Source organism: Heterocephalus glaber, unplaced genomic scaffold (genome assembly GCF_053883595.1).
Source record: "Heterocephalus glaber isolate CG9 unplaced genomic scaffold, H.glaber_assembly_v1.0 deba00001060, whole genome shotgun sequence".
In the NCBI taxonomy this organism is placed as follows: domain Eukaryota; kingdom Metazoa; phylum Chordata; class Mammalia; order Rodentia; family Bathyergidae; genus Heterocephalus; species Heterocephalus glaber.
The window spans coordinates 3,225,812-3,248,825 of record NW_028258185.1 but is presented as its reverse complement, the minus strand read 5'-3'; the positions used below and the strand labels follow the sequence as shown (position 1 = coordinate 3,248,825).

Sequence of the window (23,014 nt, the reverse complement as noted above, 5' to 3'; positions counted from 1 at the left end):
ATATTACCACTTTCCTCATTCTCACGTATTTACCTGCACTAGAAAATGATCACCTGCTTACTATAATTGTGCACCCAAACACACATGGGTGTGCACACACATATGCATACACACTCAACTTCTGTTATTTCAGATCAATTTAAGACTAAATCTGACTATTCATCACACACATTTCTGAACTGTCCTCTGTTGTTTCCAACAGCAGAAGTAATTATAAGTTCCCTGTGTTTCATCACTTGACTTTATCTGTCAAAATATTGTTTTAAAACTTATAGGCATGCTGTTTTTAAGTCTCTCTGCATCCCAGTCAAGGCCTTTGTGTAGACCCTGTTATGGCTGTGCCTTTTTTCTTTGCTCTCTGGGAGAGAAAGAGAGTGTGGGTACCCGCCAAAGAGCTAAGCAAGAACTTCAATAACTCCCACAGAAGAAGCCATAGGGAGTTTGTATTTTTGGTCATGAATCCAGGGCTTTCATTTTAAGTTTCAGGGTGCGTCATGCAGCTGAGCACTGATTGAATGGGGGCGCTGGAGGCTCTAGGGATCAAGCTGTGACATTTTTCCAAGCCCAAAGGCTGCTCCCAGTTATTACCACACAGCCCTTGCTGACTGCTACTTCAGGGAAACACGGGGAGAAGGGGGTTGTGCTTCTGAGCGTGGGTGGTCGAATAAACTCTTTTAGCAGCAGCAGTTGGTCTATTTAGCCTGAAAAAGAGACCACCAGCAGCCCCTAAAGTGCTAAAAAAATTACAATCAATTTAAAAAATATATATTATATTACCTAAAAGACCGCAAGAGTGAGTGCTGAGCATTGCTTCACAGTATTACCAGCTGCTAAATGAGGCAGTCACATGCAGCCAAGTGGGAATTATCTGTAACCAGGAGAATTTCTAGCTCTCCCATCACTCTACCTTTCTCTTGGGGGAAGAGAGAAAAAAGTCTGAGCCAAACAAAAAGTAGCAACAGAAAAGGAAGAAAAAAAGGAAGGAAGGAAGGAAGAAAGAAAGAAAGAAAGAAAGAAAGTAAGAAAGAAAGAAAGGAAGGAAGGAAGGAAGGAAGGAAGGAAAGAAAGAAGGAAAGAAAACCCCACAAGGTAGTTTAGAAAAAATTTACTGACTAGGACCTCCAAAATTTAGCAATCTTGATGGTTATCACATGGTTGTCAGATACCTATTTTTGTTTTTACTTAAAGGGATGGCTAAGCTCCACATATAAGACTTACATTTAGATAGGGATTAAATAGGGATTGGATCTTTGAATTCATTTAGGAGGTTGGTTATCAGAACTTTTCTTTTCTATTGATGTTAACTAGGTTTTAAAATATTGTCTCATAGTATCAAAAGCTATATACTATGTCATTCTACTGAAGTCTACATTATTTTAAGATATCTTTGACTCCTAGTCATATTTAATTAATGTATATAGGCACTTCAACCACCATACTAAATTAAGGGATTGGATTTTTTTATCCATACAACCAGATACTCAAGGGTCACGGCAATTTGCAGGGGACATTTATGGGTAGATGGACTAATGATATCTTAACCCCAGACACTTGAAATAAAATGCATTCCTTGCTTTGTGGTTCCCATCAGACTCCACATGTAAAGGGTAGTATGTGAAATAAATAATTTTTCTAGCACAATTGTTAAGAAAAACTCTCACATCATGGGGAATTCAGAGATATACCCAGCCTCAGAAATTTCTAACAATAGGACATAACTATGCTCTGAAAATCTTAAATGGAAAATTCCAGAAATAAATATTTAAATTTTGAATTGCCATCATTCTGAGTAATGGGAAGAACTCATTTCATGCTATTCTGTCATCCCTGGAACAGAAATCTTCTCATTGTCCAGCATATCCACACTGTACATGCTACTTGCCTGTCAAAAGTCATGATGATCAGATTAACTCTCAAGATATCACCAGGCTTGGATATAGGATTCAGTGACACCCATGGTATCAGGGAATTAACTGCCCTGATGTTAATGAGAGACTGTTGTACTGAAATGGAATTATGCTTTAGTATCTCCAGGAATCATGTTGTTTTTAGAACCCAGACATGCTGCACATATGTAGTTTACAAACTCACATAAAAGGAATAACATGATTGGAAAATGGCAGCTATAAGATTTTCCTACAGTGGCCCTCTATTTACACATTCTCTGGTAATCTACTTTTGGCATAGTCTCCATTTCTACTACACTTCCCAATGTTTATATTATTCCAACTTTAGCATTTGGAAGCCCTATTTTTCAGTTCCTAATCTACAACTTTATCTCCTATTATGACCTTCTTCACTTCTTTTGACATGAGTTACTGAACCCTTAGCTTTGAGTGAGGTAAAGACATCTATAGCAGGCCTTCAAAGTTTTCTTATCTTCTCTTGAAGCCTTCCAGAGTAAAGTGTGCCCTTACATTTTTAAAACTTTCTCTTTTCCTGTTTCTGATCTTAAGATTCAAGAGTCTAATTTTTGGGCTGGGGATTTAGCTCAGTGGTTCCGGTGTCTGCCTCGCAAGCACAAGGTTCCGAGTTCGATCTCCGGTACCAAAACAAAAAACAAACAAGAGTCTAATTCTTTATAATTTTCTTCCATTTGAAGTCCTACAAAATATGCATAATTCATGTTCCACTTGACAATTTTTTGTGTTTAAAGCTTGCTTTCTTATTCTGACTCTGTTCATGAGTCATAATCAACATTAATATCTTCAACTACAATTTCCTTGAGCTTCTCTTACAATGGGGATTTGGAATGAAAGACTGAACTCTAGCAGGTGACAGCATATTCATCTTTCATATGAATACTGTTATTCTACCTCAAATTTTATTCATTGTTTCAGAAATTAAATTATGCAAAGGAGCTGAAAATAAACTAAACTCATTAAACTGTTTTCATAGTAACCTTCATTAGTATGATATCACCCTCAGCCTATAGCTTCTCTACAAATTTATTTTTATTTATTAGAATATAAAATTAAAAAGTGTATATTTTTAAAAAAATCTTTTAAATCTACATTCTCTTATTTAATATATCGACTATATCTCTAATACTGTATAATATTTTAAATGTGATCTATTTATATCATATATTTTTAATCAATATTTATAAATATTGATTAAATATATATTTTATGTGTTGGCAATGTATTTACATTAATAAGACCTAACCCTTAAAAGACTTTAGAACTATAAACTCCATGAGGAAGAGGCTGTGCTTGGCATGTTCCCCACTTTGACACTGAGTTCCAGCACTATTCTTGGACAGATCAAGTATGTGAAGACCTATGAATCAATGACTGTCTATTGAAACAAAAAAACAGGAAAATAAACAATGAATATGATATATTGTAACAAATATCAATCTAACATCTATCAAAACTACCATTAGCATAATTACGGAGTCTACACCTTACTACTAGAACCTTTGCTTTACCTTTCATTTATTTTCTCTGAACACTTCCAGTAAATTACATTTAATCCACCAGACTCACTAGGAAATTAAGCACCTGGTAAATACAAGACTTATTGTGTCCAAATTACTCTGAAAAACTGGACTCTTGATATTCAAGTTTAGACTACTTGTTTTAGAAATTTAAAAAACAAATTTTAGCTGGGGATTTAGCTCAGTGGCACCACACCTGCCTCACAAGCGCAAGGTCATGAGTTTGATTCCCGGTTTAAAAAAAAATTAAATAAATATATAAATTTTAAAACATTACCTGAAGATTCTGCTCTTATACCCAAGCCAGTGAAGGTTGTATAGAATCAAATCAGTGAAGAGAGATATTATTTTTACAATAATGGGTGGAACTCAATTTAAGAATGAAAGTAGACCATTTTGAGTCAGAAGCCAAACAAGGTGAACTGAAGGAGAGGCAGAAGTAGTGTTAAATGTCTAGCATTCATTCACATGAAGATTCTTCATGCTTAAAGTACTGTATGAAGGGATGATAGAAAATATGTGATGTGATCTCTCCTAGCTGAAACTGTCTTGATTTCTAAGTGATCATGAATTTGATCTATATACGATTGAAATTTTAAAAATATATTTTCAGTTATTTCCAAACCAGTCAATGAGTCTACTGATAAATCTGATCCTTTTTGGGTAAAGCAGGACAATATTTATTTTTACTATTAAGTCATAGGACACATCCATTGGGACATATTCAAAGAAGCTTTTATTATTAAATCTTATTCTACACGTTTTACATTAGAGATGACCTTTAATATTTTTGTGTCAAGAGTACACATTTTTCTTATCTAGAGTAATAATTAATGAAATATTTATAGCAAAATTAAATCTAAATAACTATATCATTTTAGAATGTAATAACTATATAATTCTAAAATTTCACTTGGCTTGTATTATACTTTGCCTAATTTTTGAATCAAACTTTTGAAGATATATTTTAGTTTGAAAGTAATCCTGTTGTATGAAACTGCCTTGTAAGAAATTTATTTAACATAGAACTATTGAGAAACATCTCAAAATGAATTTATTTTATTACAGTGGCTTTGTTAAGTGGTTGATCCCTTTCTCCAGTAGAAATCATTCATAAGGCCCAATTTAAATAAGAATAGTAATAATAAAAATGATAAACATTATAGATTTTCTGTGGTTGAATCAGGATGGACTGGAACAGAAAATTGCCACCTATCCAAAGTATCAAGCTCACATTCTATAGTTCTGAAACAGGTCTAACAACGCTCCTATAGAAGACTTCAGTTACATACAAAGAATTGACCAAGGAAGGACTGCTTCAGTATTTACAGTCTCTGGGCTTGTTACCTTTCTTTGTGTCTTCTTGACTTTGAGATTTCATGGGTTACTCAGGTGAAAGTGACCTCTCCACTGACCAGGGTCAAAACACTTAACCAGTATTTTGGTAGTATTCTCCAAAACCACCATGATTTGATGACAGCTATTTTATTTTGTTGACCCCTCAAAACACAGAGAATAGACCCATTCAGATGTCAAGTGCCTGTTGATAAAGGCCAGCTTAGTTATGAGTGCTTGTACTTTAAACTGCTTTGAACAGATTTATTCTTCCATTAGATGAAAATGTTCAAGTATTTTTTAATGTGTACTATAAAAACAGCTCTTGTAATAAAATTATAATTACTCATAATTTATTGTGTTTCAAGGTTGACCTAAGTAGGCAATATTTTTCATTAAATATAAATACAGTGTTCTCCATAAATAACATTTCTCAATTTCATATGATTGTGCAATAATATAAGATAAAATTATTTGAGCAACAGCCCTATTAGACAATAGTAGTTCGGTGCCTCTTAGGATTTAGGCTTAAGAAACATTTATTGTTGTTTTACAGAAGGTTCATTAGATAATTTCCTAGAAATATTTAGTTGTAATGTTTAATTTATTGTGATAGTCTAAAAGAAATTCTCAATGGATTATGACAGGAAGTTCATAAAGTTAATTTCCCATGATGAATGTAATCATTATATACTGCAAACATATACTAATAAAAACTTAAAATTTAAAAAATAAATTTAATTAGGTGAAAGATGAGGTGATTTTTTTATATGTGGAATAATTTAAGTATATTCGTGCTTAAAGAAAGAAAAATTTATAAACTAGAAAATACTGAAAATATCTACTGATAATAAAATCTCCTGTACTATTTTCTCAGCTACTTTACTTAAATTAATTTGTGATTTACTTATAAGTAATCATTGTAAATTACTCTGAAATTAGAGCTTTTTCCAAATGTATCTAATCATTATGCTGATTAATCAATACTGTGTCTCAATAATGTATTTTATTTTAACATTTAGGAGTTTCTCAGTGATTGTTTATTTTCTGTAGTTGAACACATTTGTTATTTCTTATTTGTTTCTGTTGGCCATAAGTGAAGTAATTTTATCTACATTATTTAGTACCATATTCCTGCTAAGTTTCTGTATCTCATCTGAAAAATTGCATGTTATAGTGAAATTATTTTCCTTGTAACATTTTAAAGGAAGATTTGTGGTAAAAGAACTAGAGATGCCCCATAAAGCAATTCCTCATAAAGAAATTCCTCACTATTTGGAAAATATTTAACCATATTTTTAGTTTCAGTTTAATGCCACATAAATTCTAAAGAATTACCGCTGTTCTCCATATTTAAGATTTCTGCCAGACTGCTAAGCTTTAGAGGATGAGACAAGAGATATCTCCATATATAGGATGAAAATATATCTCCATAATAGGATGAATATCGCTATTGAATTGTATGTCTTCCTTTGCTCACATTAAACTTTATACTAATATGTGAGAAAAAGACAGCAACATTTCAAGGGAGTGACATACAATAAAAGGTAAAGGCCATTCATTGGCCAGTAGATATACACTATGCCATAAAGTCCATTATGCAGTTGGTCCTGGTTACAATTTTATTTCTGCCTCCTATTAGCTCTGTTACTTTAGATAAATTATTCAAATTCTTTGTTAATAAGGTAATGAGCAATATATTCACAATTAAGATTTGTACTTGATTGCTGTTTACAGATTTGTACTTTTTATTTTATTATATAATTGTTTAAAATATTACTTAAATTAATTGGTCTTTCAATTTGTTGGCTATCTCCAAAAGTCATTCAAATGGAAACTTTATTTTAGGCATTTAAGAAAAATGTTTAAATATAAACTCTTTTAAAGTCCATCTAGTCAGTTGCTGAATAGTAGGAAGGGAGTTGGATTTAGATATTTTCTAGAGGAAGGAAATAATAAAAAATTGGAAGGGATATTGAGAATAGAATCTAAGACAACTTAGGTACATCATTAAAATGAATCAGGAAGCATGAAACTTCTATAAAGGATCAGAGAGTAGATAGATACTTGTGGCTTTGAGAGCCCTAAGGTCTCTGGGCCCAGGACAAAATTCTGCCTTTATAGTAAGAAAACAACCTAAATGAACAATGGGTAAATGAATGAGTGTGGCTATGTTTCTTTAACACTTTATCTACAAGTAAACTATGTACTGCAATTAAAAATGAACTAAGATTAATAATATCAACAAGAATGGCACAAAAGGAAAAGGGAATTACAGAAGGAGGGAAGGAGAAAGGAGAGGAAGGGATTAAAACAAAAGAAACAAACTGCATTATGTATGTGTACCAACTCCCTAAGATGACTGTAAAATGCATGTATTGCAAACATAATAATAAAATTTAAAAATTAAACCAAAAAATCAAAATAAAACTTTATGTACAAAATAGGAAATTCTCAGTTTGGGCCTGCAGTAAGTTGTAGTTTACTTACCAGTGTAATAAATCACTGAGTACCACAAAAAGGGAGGAGCCTTTTCTTTAATCAAAAACCATCTTTCATCATGGTATTTTAAGGCCACTAGGTTACTTGGACATTTGAAGATGGGAATCAAGCAAGTAATCAAGAAAGTTAACTGTAAGACAGAAATAAAATAGACTCAAGTACATCTGATAAGAATGAACTAGACCCTTGAAGAAGTCAGTTAGACACTACTAATAGTTTTAGCTTAAATTTTCTTACAAGACTGTGAAAAAATTTGACAGAACTTTACAGAATGTCAATTGATTTCATAATTATACACTTGATAATACACATAATTTAGCAAACTTTTAAGTATCCAAAATGAATATATATCATTTAACCAGTTTGTTTGTATGTATATAATTTTAATGTGTACTTTTTGAAAGTGTAAAAGGTTTATTATATATGTACACTTAATTACTTAATTTTATCACTACCTTCTACATTTACATGTAATATATTCAACTTCTCAGGTGCCTAATTGACATCATTTCACTATTTTACAGATTATTGTCATATCTTTATTTTAAAATGTGTTTATCAAAGCAGTAATACTACTACATATAATTTGTTCTACTCCATTTCTCTCTCTTATAATCTGAAATTAGCCTCATGATTCAGGGTAGCAAATATTTCATCTAGCATCAAGGACTAAAAGAATGTCCATAAAAACCAACTAAGTACATTAGACATGATGATAAAATGTTTGAGGATCCTGTGTTTCTTTCCATGAGTGCAACTGAAGTGATTATGACCTAGTCTATTTATTGTCTTCCTAAGTTCATCAGAAGCATTTATCAAAGTAGAGCTACCCTCACATTAATGGGAAAATGTTCACATATCATATGAAAACAAGCCAAGGAAGACATTTTATTCTTTAGAGAAGAGACAAATACACGAAGGCCAATTTTATTCCTTAAACTGCATGTTATCTATGATATCATTACTATTATTAAGCATTTATTGGGTATCAGCACTATAGACACTCAGCACCTCATCAGTGCTGATGGAACATTTTGTCACAAAAATAACTTCTGCTTAATGTAGGTGGAATATAGTGTTCTTGACAAAAAAAAATGTTCAGCAAGGTCCCTTTAGCACACTCTTTACTGTAAATCAGTGTCTCATAGAATAAAACTGACCAAGCGTGTGGTAACAGTTGTTCCATCTTTCATTAACTTTACCCTGGCTCTCCTGGCTTCTCCTGTACTCTGAGTCCCACCTCCTACCTAGAACCCTTGTTTTTTGTAGTTTCTTTCTATTGTGCCCCTTCTCCAGACTCTCTTCCTATGTCTCCACCAATCTTTCCCATATACAATGTTCTTCTGAGCATTTTGAAGATACTTTGACAAAAAAAAAATCCTCCAGATTAACCCCTTAGATAAATCTAAGAACGAGTACTTATCTACAATTACTTTTGGAAAGAAAAATAAATAAATTAATAACAGAAGCAACAAAACACATACCTGTTATTATGGGCAATGGATATAAAAAGAACAATTGTTCTGCATTAGTTTGAAAGATAAAATACAAACAGAAATAAAATAAACATTTGCCAGATGATGGAAATGTTTGGTTAAAATTGTCCTTCACAAAATAAAGAGGCTTATACACAATGGCAAAAACCAGAACGTTTCATGTCTAATTAGTGCTCCAGTTACTGAGCACTGTCAAGTAGGCACAGATGGGAAAAGAAATATCTGTTTAAATAGTTATTTTGCTCCTTAATGATTTTTGGTGTTTTGGAAACAACATAGCTTTTTTTTTTTTTTTTCTTGTACTGGGGATTGAATTCGGGACCTTGTGCTTGCCAGGCAAGCAGTGGAAACACTGCTAAATCCCTCTCCCCAGCAACATAGAGTTTTGACTGGAAGTGGTGCTACTGGTAAGCATAACAACCATATCAAAACCCAGCTAAATTTCTTGCTTTTTGGATATAATTATAGTAAATTATATTATTTAGACTGAATTAAGGAATTAGTTATATGAAGATTAAATCACATACTAAAAAGCACACTGGACAATCAAAAATATTATCTTAGCAAATTAAAATACAAACTGTGCTACTTTATAAAACAATAGATTCTCCAATGAGTTCAAAAATGAAAAGTCAAAACTAAATTTTACTGTCATCAAGTCTTCCCTCAATGCCAGCATTAGGCAGCCAACTCTGGGAATTTGGTGAGGAAACAACTAAGTCAGTGAGACTCCTGGAGGGATGGTGCGGGTCGCTCCCGCGGCACGGCAGGAGGCCGTCGTCCCATTTGCATTGCCTCCGATCAGGCGGAGGACGGTTTTGTCTCGCGTGTTTTTCTGTTGTGTTTGTCTGTGTGTTGTACTGACTTGGACTGAGACGATGGGACAGACTGTGACTACCCCTCTTTCCCTCATGAAAGATCATTTCAAGGAAGTTAGGGAGAGCGCTCGTAACCTAAGTTTAAAAATTAAAAAGGCTAAGTTCATCACACTCTGTAGCTCGGAGTGGCCCACCCTTGGGGTAGGATGGCCCCCCGAGGGAACTTTTGATTTGCAAATTATACGCAGAGTTCGTAAAGCCATCCTTCATCCCGACCAGGTACCCTACATTGCCATTTGGAAATTTCTGATCTTTAACCCACCCCCGTGGGTTAAGCCTTTTTTGCCTTCACAGCAACAGCAGCCAGAGTTAATCCTGACAGCCAGTAAGAAGACTCCTAGAGGGCGCGATGATGAGGAGCAGACCAAAACCAAGCCGACTGCGCCACTCTACCCTGTCCTCCAGGGAGGGACCGAAGAAGATCTTATTTTCCCTCCCCCTTACTCTCTCCCCTCTCTTCCGCAACAGCAGGCTAAAAGAAATGACCCAGTCCCAGCTGGGGCTAGGGAGGAAGAGCCCGCCCCGGGTGCTGACAACCGTAATGGTCCCGCCCAAAATACTCGTCACTGGCGCGCCGCCTCGCCCGCAGGACCAGCAGACTCTACTGTTTGTCCGCTGCGAGCGATAGGGCCCCCTGATGAACATGGGAACCAGCCTCACCATTATTGGCCCTTTGCTACAAGTGATCTTTATAATTGGCGCCAACAACATGCCAATTTCTCTGATAACCCTAGAGACTTGATTAACCTGTTAGAAACTGTTTTGTTTACCCATCAGCCCACTTGGGATGACTGTCAATAGCTTCTGCAGGTAGTGTTCACCACTGAGGAACGAGAGAGGATCCAGAATGAGGCCAAGAAATTGGTTCCTGGTGACAATGGTCAACCCACCACCAATGCTGACACTATCAACACTTCTTTTCCTCTGTCCCGACCCAACTGGGACTTCAACACGGCGGAAGGTAAGGAGAGGCTTCGGGTCTATCGCCAGGCTCTATTAAAAGGTCTGAAAGCAGCAGCGAGGAAGCCTACAAATTTGGCTAAGGTAGGGGATGTACAACAAAAGTTAGATGAAAGCCCTGCTGCTTTCCTAGAAAGAATTCAGGAAGCTTTTCGTAGGTACACTCCTATGGACCCAGAAACAATTGAGACAAAGGCAGCTGTAATAATACATTTTGTCAACCAGGCGGCGCCAGACATTAAGAGAAAGTTACAGAAAGTAGATAGGTTAAGAGAAAAGAATATTCAGGACTTAGTGGCAGTGGCAGAAAAAGTGTATAACAATAAAGAAACCGCAGAGGAGAAACGAGAAAAAGCTGATGACCGCCAGACCCGAAACTTAGCTCGGATCCTTCTGGCTGCCACTGCGGGAGAACAGAAGGAACGTAAACGTAGACTAAGAAAGATTGCGGTGAAAGGAGAAAACAAAGAGAGACGCAGAGAGCGCCCCCAGTTGGGGAAAAATCAATGTGCTCATTGCAAAGAGTATGGACACTGGGCCAGAGACTGTCCCAAAAAAAAACAACAGGAAGGACGCCCCAAGGCCCCTATCCGGGCTATGGATGAATTAAATGATTAGGGGGGACGGGGTTCGGCACCCCTCCCCGAGCCCAGGGTAACCCTAAAAGTGGAGGGGAGACCTATCGAGTTCCTAGTGGTTACAGGGGCTCAACATTCGGTCCTACTTAAACCATGTGGCCATGTTTCTGATAAGACCTCCTGGGTTCAAGGAGCTACAGGCATGAAAAAGTATTCATGGACAACCCAAAAAACAGTAGACTTGGGAGTGGGCCAAGTAACCCACTCATTTATGATTATACCAGACTGCCCCTACCCCTTATTGGGAAGATACTTACTGACTAAATTAGGGGCTCAAATTCATTTCCAACCCGGGGGCACAAAAGTCCTTAATCAAGAGAGAAGGCCCATTCAGGTACTAACCATAAACCTAGAAGATAAATATCTGCTACATCAGAAGAGGGCCCCTCCTGATCCTGACATGGAACAATGGCTCATCATGTTCCCACAAGCATGGGCAGAGACTGGAGGCATGGGGTTAGCTGCACACAGAGCACCAGTGTTTGTAAAAATAAAACCTGGGGCAGATCCTGTACAAGTTTGCCAATATCCTATGCCCCTAGAGGCCCAGAAGGGAATAACTCCACACATCAGGAGGTTGCTTGCTCAGGGGATTCTTAGGCCTTGTCAATCAGCCTGGAACATCCCCTTGTTGCCAGTGTGAAAACCTCATTCTAATGACTATTGGCCAGTGCAGGATCTCCGGGAAGTGAACAAGAGGGTTATGGACATCCACCCCACAGTGCCTAATCCATACACCCTTTTGAGTTCACTTCCCCCAAGCCATCGATGGTACACAGTCTTAGATCTCAAAGATGCTTTTTTTAGCCTTCCGCTAACACCCAAAAGCCAACACATCTTTACATTTAAATGGAGTGACCCAGAACAAGGCCTCAACGGACAGCTGACATGGACCCGATTACCCCAAGGATTCAAAAACTCTCCCACCATCTTCGACGAGGCCCTACATGAAGACCTGGGTGAGTTTTGCCTCCAGAACCCCCAACTAACTCTGTTACAATATGTAGATGACCTCCTCATAACAGCTGAAATGCGGGAAGACTGCCTAAGTAGAACCAAGAGACTCTTGATAGTCATAGGAGAACTGGGGTACCGGGCGTCCGCCAAAAAGGCCCAGATCTGCAAACCCGAGGTAAGCTACTTGGGGTACATGCTTAGGGAAGGGCAGAGATGGCTGTCAGATGCTAGAAAAGAGACAGTTCTTAAGATACCCACACCAGATTCTCCTCGAAAAGTCAGAGAGTTCTTGGGATCGGCGGGCTTCTGCCGCCTATGGATACCGGGGTTCGCAGAGCTCACAAGGCCCCTTTACGAGACAACCAAAGACAATCAGGCTTTTCAATGGACAGAAAAGCTACAAAAATCTTTCGATCAAATTAAAACAGCCTTGCTGACGGCACCAGGCTTGGGCTTGCCCGATATTACTAAGCCATTCCACCTTTACATTGATGAAAACAAAGGAGTCGCTAAGGGCGTCCTGGTCCAGCATCTAGGGCCATGGAGCCGCCCAGTGGTGTACCTATCAAAAAGACTTGATCCAGTTGCATCAGGATGGCCCCCGTGTCTAAGAATGATTGCAGCAGTGGCTCTAATGGTCAAAGATGCTGACAAGTTGACATTAGGCCAAGAACTGTGCGTGACCACCCCTCACGCTATTGAGGGAGTCCTAAAACAGCCTCCGGATCGATGGCTCAGTAATGCTCGCCTGACCCACTACCAGAGCTTACTCCTAAATCCAACCCGAGTTGTCTTTCAGGCCCCGGCTGCTTTAAACCCAGCCACACTGTTGCCAGACCCGAACTTGGAGGCTCTGCTTCACGACTGCACAGACATCCTAGCCCAGGTACATGAAATTAGAACAGATCTGAGCGACCAACCATGGCCAGATGCAGATGATACCTGGTACACTGATGGGAACAGCTTTGTTCGTGATGGCCGCAGGTATGCAGGAACAGCAGTGGTGACAGAGACTGAGGTCATTTGGGCAGAACCATTGCCCACCGGGACCTCAGCACAACGGGCGGAGCTCATAGCTCTGACCAAGACATTGACTCTAGGATGGGGCCAAAAGTTAAATATATACACAGATAGCCGGTATGCCTTTGCCACTGCACACGTCCATGGGGCCATCTACAAAGAAAGGAGACTCCTGACAGCTGAAGAAAAGACTATTAAAAACAAGGAGAAGATCCTTGCCCTCTTAACAGCCCTCTGGCTACCTAAAAAATTAGCCATTATCCATTGCCCAGGACACCAAAAAGGCGACACTCCAATTGCCAGAAAAAATAATTTAGCTGACCAGACAGCCCGAGAAATAGCCTTAAAGATTAATCTGACACTGGCCACTCAGCTGCCCAATCTGGGAAGTGCAGCCCTACCAGAAAAACCCCAGTACACTGAAAAAGATTTAAATTGGATAAAACAATTACCTATGCCTCAGTGCCTCAACGGGTGGTGAAAATCTTCTGATTGTAAAGTCATCTTGCCTAAAGCGCTGGGAGAACAAGTTCTCTCCAAGATGCCCAGGACCACCCACATGGGCACTCAAAAAATGCAAGATCTCCTGAGACATGCTGAAATTAAGATCCGTGATGCTAATTCTAAAATTAAACATATTGTTGCTACCTACAAAGCCTGTCAATTGACAAATGCCACCCACAATAGGGCCAACCCAGAAAATAGGCTGAGGAAAAGCCGACCTGGAGCCTATTGGAAATTGGACTTCACCGAGGTAAAACCTGGAAGAAATGGTTATAAATACTTGTTAGTTTTTGTAGACACTTTTTCAGGATGGACAGAAGCGTTTCCTACCAAACATGAAACAGCGCGAAGTGTGACTAAAAAACTGCTAGAAGACATCCTGCCAAGGTATGGTTTTCCAGTAATGCTAGGATCAGATAATGGACCCGGCTTTATTTCCAAGGTGAGTCAAACCCTAGCACAGATATTGGGGACGGATTGGAAATTACATTGTGCATACAGACCCCAAAGTTCAGGACAGGTAGAGAGGATAAATAGAACATTAAAAGAGACCTTAGCTAAATTAACCTTAGAGACTGGCGGTGACTGGGTGACTCTCCTTCCCTTCGCCCGCTATAGGGTACGCAATTCACCCTATAAGATGGGATTAACTCCCTTTAAAATCATGTTTGAAATTCCCCCTCCCATTATTCCCAACCTTCAATCAAATGTGCTTGTTAAATTTGATGACCAAAAGTTGTTACTTTCTTTAAAAAGCCTCCAAAGTGTGCACGAGGATATCTGGCCTAAATTAAAAGCCTTATATCAAACTGGACCACCTCCCGAGCCCCATCGCTATCGACCAGGAGACTGGGTCTTCGTCCGGAGACACCGACAAAGGGACCTTGAGCCCCGTTGAAAAGGACCCTACGTCACAGTCCTGACCACGCCCACCGCTCTCAAGGTCGACGGGATTGCCTCGTGGGTGCACTACACCCACGTTCGCCCTGCAGATCCTCACGCTGTCCTAGAGGACTTCGTTCCATCATGGCAGGTGTCCAAAGACCAAGACAATCCCCTCAAACTCAAGCTGCATCGTCGACGGTCATGATTGTGGTAACTGTACTTTTGACACCGATTTTAGGAGGACAAAACCCACATGCTCCCCTAAATTTAACCTGGATGATCATCAGTACCGCCACAGGTGACATTATTAACAGCTCGTCCAAAGTGAGCCCACCATTAACCTGGTGGCCTGCTCTAGAGTTTGATCTCTGTCGGCTAGCCACTGGCAGCTGAGATATCGGACACTGGAGCCTAGAGTCACGGGGAAGGCCTAAATGTGGGAAAACAAAAAAGGGGTGTACCCTCCCCCCGGTCGATTCATGAACACCGGGTTACAACCATGTAATTCGCAGGACAATATTACGAGACACCCCCTTCTACAGGGAGGACTCTGCGTTGCCTTAGGTAAAAAATGTTGCTTCTATGTAGATCATTCAGGAGTGGTCAAAGAGTCCATGGCTAAAGTTAGGGAGGGCATCGCCAAACGTAAGCGAGAAAGAAAACTATCTCAAAACTGGTTCGAATCTTGGTTTAATTCTTCCCCTTGGCTAACTACCCTAATCTCTACCCTGCTAGGCCCCTTGCTTATCGTGTTACTACTGTTGACCTTTGGACCTTGTATGCTCAATAGACTAGTTTCGTTCATCAAAAAACGAATTAATGCTGTTCAGGTAATGGTGCTCAGGTCCCAATACCAGCCAATTCCTACCGACTTGATAAAATTAACCCCCAGAGGCCCATGATTGGCCCTCTATAACATCATGAGAAGGGGGGAATGTGGGACCAAAATGACTCCATTTTGGAGCCGTCTCCTTTGTTCTCTCAAATTTGTGCTTAAACTAGGAATTCACCACTTGAAATTCCTGAGTTTATTACCCAACCACCTGTGTACCCGGGGAGAGAGCGTTCCAGGCACACTATCTGTAGGATAAGCAGTTAATGAGCTGACTGTCCACACAAGATAGATGCGGCCATTAGTGGGTCTGCTAACGATCAGTATGTAACAACCGGCCGTTAATCTTTGCCCCTTTTCTCCCTCACAAAAACCAATACGTAATCCCCTTCGACCCCCAAAGCCTAGCCAACCAAAACCCTACACTTCATATGTATTATTAACCAATCACCTGGCTACTAATAACCAAAGCTTGTTGTATTCTCAATAAAAACCCTGCTAGTTAGGGACTCAGGGCTCTCAATCTCGATCCGCTGTGTCGGTGACAGTTGAGAGTCCCTGCTTAAGCTTGAATAAACGACCCTTGTGTGCTTACATCGAAAACGGCCTCCTGGTGGTCTCTGGGACTTCACAATCTGGACACAACACAGGGTACATCAACCTGGGTTGGAGGCTGTTTTCTTTTAGGGCTTGGAATATGTCACTCCAAGCTCTTCTTGCCTTGATGGTTTGTGTTGAGAAGTCTTCTGTGATTCTAATGGGCTCTCCTTTGAATGTGATTTGTTTCTTTTCTCTGACTGCTTGGAGAACTCTGTTCTTCTGTTCTGTTTCTGGAATCTTAACAATCATATGCCTATGTGAAGATTTTTTTTGATCAAGGCTATTTGGAGTCCTATATGCCTCACTTATCTGTATGTCAAGCACTTTTCCCCTGCTTGGGAAGTTTTCTGCCATTATTATCTGTGAAGAGATTTTTTTTATGCCTTCTCCACTCTCTCCTGTTTCTTCATTGAGCCCAATCAGTCTTATGTTATTCTTCTTTGCATCATCTAGCAGCTGCTGGATTGATTTCTCATGTTCCCTTAGAATTTTGAAGCAATTTGTCTTTTCTTGGTCATTAATTGCAATCTTATCTTCTATATCTGAAATTCTGTCCTCACATTGGCTCATTCTGCTGTGTAGACTTTCAGTGGAGTTTTCATGTCCTGGAAATCTATTTGCATCTGTTTTATGGATTCCATTTGTTTCTTAAGTTGGCATTCCATCATGTTTCTCAGCACCTCTCTAGATTTATTAATCATGTCTTGCACTAGGGACACAATTTGTCCTGTTATCTGAGAAATTATTTCTGTTTTCATTTTTTCCAGATCCCCTTTGGTTGCCAGTTCAGTGGGTCTAGGTGGTTGAGTATCAGAGTGTTCCATCTCATTTCCCTTTGGGGTTGCTGTAGGTGATCTGGAAGTCTGGTTTTGAGACTTATTTACATGTTTTCTCATTTGGACTGGGGCAGGGGGCTGTTAGTGCCTGCACGAATTACCTCCTCTGAGCTGGGTGAAGTGGGACCAGGGCCGGGAGCAGCAGTAGGGATGGTGACCCAAAAGCCCTTTTCTGTGGGCTGGGAGCAGCGGGAGGGATGGTGGCCTTGAAGCCCCTTCCTCTGGACCAGGAGCAGTGGGATGCCAGCTCAGAAGACCCTTTCCTCTGGGCTGGGAGCAGCGGGAGGGATGGTCACCAGGAAGCCCCTTCCTCTCGTCAAGGAGCAGTGGGATGACGGCTCAGAAACCCCTACCTCTGGGCTGTGAACAGTGGGACTCAGTACCTTGGTCTGGTGGTCTGGTGTCCTCTGCGTCTTTGTAGTGTGGAATCAGGTGGCTGCCTGTCTGCAGCAGGGTGATTTGGTGTCTTCTGCATGACTGGGGACCTTGGTAGGGCCTGGGCAGACCTGCCTGTCTGCAGCGGGCTGATTGGGTGTGTTCTGTGTGACTCAGGACCTCGGTAGGGCATGCACAGACCTGCCTGTCTGCAGCGGGGTGATTCAGCATCTTCCGCGTGACCCATTGTATGTATTTATACTCATTTTGCTTACTCATTCCTCCATCAAAGGATAGCAAGTGTAAGCCAGGATTGTCTCAAGAAAATCAAGCTATATGTCTGCACACTGAGACACTAAGAAACATCCTGATATTTGTTACTATCTAATATAATATCTAATCCCATTTAAAAATCACTCTTTTGCTTAATATTTGCTAAGAAAAAATGACTCAATATAATCTCTGTATCATTGAGGATCCTGCTGATGAATTACATTTTTCTTCTAGCTATGAGAAATATCAAACTAGATATTATCTGGAACCCCACACTTCCTAGTATCCTAACTTTTGTTCCTCTTCTCTATACCTATTAGGACTTACTTTGGATCCTTTCTATTTCTCAGATGAACTAGCTGTATATGGACTGACCATGTCCCCATGCCTGTAATCTGTCATTCACCTTATTGTCATTGTGTTTTCCTGAAAAAAGAATTCTGACCAGAGCATTCCTCTCTTAAACACACTTTCAGACTTCACACCTGAGTTGAAGACTAGCTTTATTTTGAAACTAAAACACCTCCTTTGTGATGCCAGGAATCTTTCCGGTATCTTCCATCAGCTCCTATTCTGTCCAACTACAATACATGTCAACCACACTCAAATACATTATATAGCCTGAATGAGTCCTATTCTACCTTTCAAACTTTTATGCCTTAGAAAAGCTGTTTCTCTCTTCAGTTTTTCTCAAGTGTGCTACTATCTTGCCTCCTCTCTATGCCCAAACCCATCCCTTCTCCCAGGCTCATCTTGGTTCAAATCACCTCAGCTTCCTACCACTCCTACAATCCTGAAACAAATGAGTGAGAGGCAAGGCTCAAAATGTGGCAAAGATTTAGTGGACTATTAATACTTAACTCTGGATTTCAGTGAAATTTAGGGTTGCAAAGACCCTGCTAGGTCATCTAGGCCATTTCTCTTCTTCATCAAAGACTGCACCCTCACAGCTAAGTAAAATAAATATCTAAATAAATTATACAACTTAAAGGACTATGTACATTTTGTAAACCATGCTCCAGACCCCTTAATGATGTGTAATGAACTTGGTTGTTAAATTATTGTTTAAATTCCATAAATTTTCTATCCCAAGATTTAAAGTGATTTCCTCCTTTTAATTCATGGAGAATCAGGAGATGGGCACCACATATTTTTGCCATGAGAATATAAATAATTTCTCTGCTCATGGCTCCAAGTTGAATAATTCCAGATCTTTTCACCTTCTCTTGTAGGTCTTACTTTACAACCAATTCATTATCTTTGTGCCTGTCCTCTGAACTCTCTACAAGTTTTCACATTCTTCTTAAGATTGGAAGTCTTTGACAAGCTGCAGAATTCCAGGAAGGATTTGACAAGTTAGCTGTTCATTGAGATTACCTCATAGTTCTTACAAACTGTGTCTTTTATTTTGTCCCATAGCATTAACTTTGTCTTTCAAACTGTAATGCTTACTTGTTAATTTCACTGTATTTGATTTCTACTTGAACACTGATATTTTTTCCATGACTCCCAAATCTCAGCAATGAATCACTTCTTTTCTTCCATTCTCAAGTGTTTTATCCCAATGAAGCTATAATTTGTTTATATCTGTCATTCATATTTACTGAAGCAATATTAAAATTAAAATCTATCTTCAAAGGCTGCTGTTTGTAAATTGATAACAACTGTTCTTTAATTAGAATAGTGAACATAAGTGATAATATAATGAACTTACATAGTAATCACATCAGACCCTCTATAATAGATTATTTCATTAGTATTAATAGTAGTAGTAAAAATGAAACATGCAGATATGTAATGATTATATTAACTCATTAATTTTTGATATTACCCTGTGAATTTCTCATTTGCACCACTAGGTTACAAAAAGAGGAAATGAGAACTAATTTGCCCATTGTCTTGTGTAAAAGTGCCAGAAACATGACTCTTGTTTGCCTCAAGCATGATTCACGACTCACCCCAGAATCTACATTTCTGTATAACAGTTGAGACATTTAAAGAAAAAGAAAAAGAAAATGAGATCTGCTTGGAATCAATGTTATGAAGGAAAAAAAGAATTTTTGCTTTAAATTGTAAAATTCTAGCAATGAGGAAAAATGCATTTGAATCTTTGGTTGTCCTGAAAAAAACCTAAGTAGTGAGATAAGTGAGGAGAAAGGCAACAGACTGAACACTTCTGTCTGCAAAAAGAATTACTAAATGTGCTAGAGGAAAGCTCTCTGCAGACCTTATTAGCAGAAGGAAGCAAGAGTGATGCCTTATGTTGATAAGATAAGCAGAAGCTTACAAAGATAAGCTGATAACCAGGACAGTTTAAAAATTCCCTGAAGCTTCTATTTGTGTGTGAGGAGTGTGTGTGTGTGTGTGTGTGTGTATGCACTTCAGTCTAAGAAGTCTAAGAGCTACATTAAGGTTGCATTAAGACAAGTGATTTATGAATTTTGCTAGTTAACAAGCCTGGTAATTCATTTTTTCAATTATATTTCAATTAAGTCTAACATATAGATGGTAGCAATTATTGTTTGATTCAGTTTTTTAAAAATTATATTTTATATGAAAATTTGCTAGGGTAGAACAATAACATAATCTCTATAATACTAACTGGATACCCTAGGAGTTAATCTAAATGTTGGAAATATGCTATTAAATGAACCCTAAATTTTCCCTCTTGCACAGCAGAAAATGCAAGCTTAGACTTTTAGAAAAAAATAATAAGCCTTTAAATTTAATTCAGTTCAAAAATATTTCCTGAACAGCTTTTAAATGAAAGACAGTATATTTAAATTTAAACTTCTTCAGAGTCAGAAATTGTGAAAAATTAGTTAATTCTATCATTTCTACATTTGATGGCAGGAACCACAAAGGAATGGATTGCTGCTCTTTTGTTCCACTGATACATACAGATTAATTAAGTGCATAGTTTCAGAAAGCTTATTGACATGAAAATGGCTCTAACTGTACTGTAATTCTTTGATACATCCTCATTTGCCATTAATAAATGTCACATTTGACATTTTTAAATTATAACATCTTCAGGACTTTGTGAATCTTCAGATAGTTGATGTAATGACACTAAGTTTGTCAACAATTTTCCTTGGCATTTAATTTTTACTCTCTACTTCCACTGTCTTTGGAATCTAAATGTTATTATTACCTTACCATAATCTTATTGACAAAATACAGACAATCATGATATCTCAAGCCAATTTGTAAAATTGAAATTTTATATTTTAATTTATTGAGGTTAGTGTGTAGTCTAAGTGTGTCTGGACACATAGCATGATGGATAATTAATTGAATAAGCATATTCCTCTCATATTGCTTTTTAAACTGGGTCATAACAGCTTAAATATTAGATCTATTATAAATAGCTACTTCTGTTTCTTAATAATGTTTGTATTAGAAGTTTCCTCACAATCCTAAGAATAAATGAAGTATATGTAACATTGCCCTCTTTGTTTCTTTCTAGTTCCAAAAGTCTGTCTCTTGTTCTTATAAGTGGTGACTATATTTAGATAATATTCCTCCTGTTTTTAATTCTATGATTTTAAAAGGATGTATCTCTAAATATATATAAATATATATTTGTTCATCTTCATACTCTGCATCTTTTTCCTCCTCCTCATCCTCTTCATCTTCCCCATCTTCTTCCTATTCCTTCTTTTTCTTGTTTTTTTCAGCCTTGACAACTCCCTTTTTGCTGCATCAGGTTTTCCTTTAGCCCGGTAGGCTGTGATGTCCTTTTCATACTTTTCCTTCAGCTTGGCAGCCTTCTTCTCATAAGGCTGCTTGTCATCTGCTGCAGTATTATTCCACATTTCTCCCAGTTTCTTTGCAACATCACCAATGGAAAGGCCAGGATGTTCTCCTTTGATTTTTGGGCGATACTCAGAACAGAACAAGAAGAAGGCTGAAGGAGGCCTCTTGGGTGCATTGGGATCCTTGAACTTCTTTTTTGTTTCTCCTTTAGGAGGAATATAGGTTTTCATTTCTCTTTCATAACGAGCCTTGTCTGCCTTTGCCATGTCTTCAAATTTTCCTTTCTCTTCAGCAGAAATGGTCTTCCACCTCTCTGAGCCCTTCTTAGAAAACTCTGAAAAGTTAACGGAAGCATCTGGGTGCTTCTTCTTGTGATCCTCTCCGCAAGTTTGCACAAAGAATGCATATGATGACATTTTGCCTCTCGGCTTCTTAGGATCTCCTTTGCCCATGTTTACTTGTTTTCCTCAGCGAGGCACAGAGTCTCCCAGTGCCCATCCGGCTCTCACTTGCCCTGGTGCTGAAGAGGATGAAGATGAAGAAGAAGATGATAATGATGATGAATAATTTGGTTCTAGTGCAGTTTTTTTTCTTGTCTATAAAGCATTTAACCTCCCTGTACACAATTCACTCCTTTTAAAGAAAAAAAAATTGAAATGTAAGGCTGTGTAAGATTTGTTTTTAACAGTATCTCTTTTTTGGTATAGTTAACACACTATTGAATGTGTCTTTAGATAGCCCTGTCCTGGTGGTATTTCAGTAGCCATTAATCTTGCCTGGTACAGTATGGGGGTTGTAAATTGGCATGGAAATTTAAAGCAGGTTCTTGTTGGTGCACAGCACAAATGAGTTATATATGGGGACAGTAGTTTTTCATCTTCAGTTGTCTCTGATGAAGCTTATACGAAATGTTGTTCTGTTAACTGAATACCACTCTGTAATTGCAAAAAAAATGTTGCAGCTCTTTTGTTGACATTCTGAATGCTTCTAAGTAAATACAATTTCTTAAATTAAAAATAAATATATATATTTGAATTTTAATACACAGAAGGAGGAAAAATGTGTGCTTCATAATCCTGTATGTGTATTGGCAATGTTTTATTTTGTTGTTTTGTGCAGATGGAAGAAATTATATTGCTTATGTACAAGTTTTGAAAAAATAATAAATTCTCATTTCTCCAAAAAAATTTTTAATTAATTTTATTGGCACATTTTAGGTATACAATATAATCTCATTCATCACTGGAAATTTGCACCTTTGCATAATCTCTCATGGTGCTTATTTTTTCACCATTCCCCTGCCCTCTCTTCAACCACGCCACCCCTCCCTATTTACAAACACTTTGTTTCCATTTTTTTCATTTTCTCATATTAATTACATTCCCTTCTTTCCCCTACTCCTCTCACTTCTCCTTCCCCTTTGCCCCTTTGCTTCCTATTTCACATTATCTATTGTACATTTTGATCTTCATTTACACTTTCAGTTTATCACACCAGAGAAACTGTTCAGTGTTTGCACAGGTGTGTCCTATTTATTTCACTTAAGAGGATCACCTCAATGTGCTTCCATTTAGCTATAAATGTCTCTAAATTCTCATTTTTTATTGCTGAGTAGTACTCCATATTATTAAAAAAACACATTTTCTTTATACAGTCTCCAGTTGATGGTCATTTGGGCTGCTTCCAAATTTTAGCTATTACAAATTGTGCTGCTATGAACAT

The 23,014-nt window shown here is 38.2% G+C and overlaps 1 pseudogene; it reads right to left on the bottom strand.

The window, feature by feature from the left end:
• Positions 1–21,025: 21,025 nt before the first annotated feature.
• On the bottom strand, positions 21,026–21,804 carry LOC147828509 (high mobility group protein B1 pseudogene; annotated as a pseudogene).
• Positions 21,805–23,014: the final 1,210 nt, after the last annotated feature.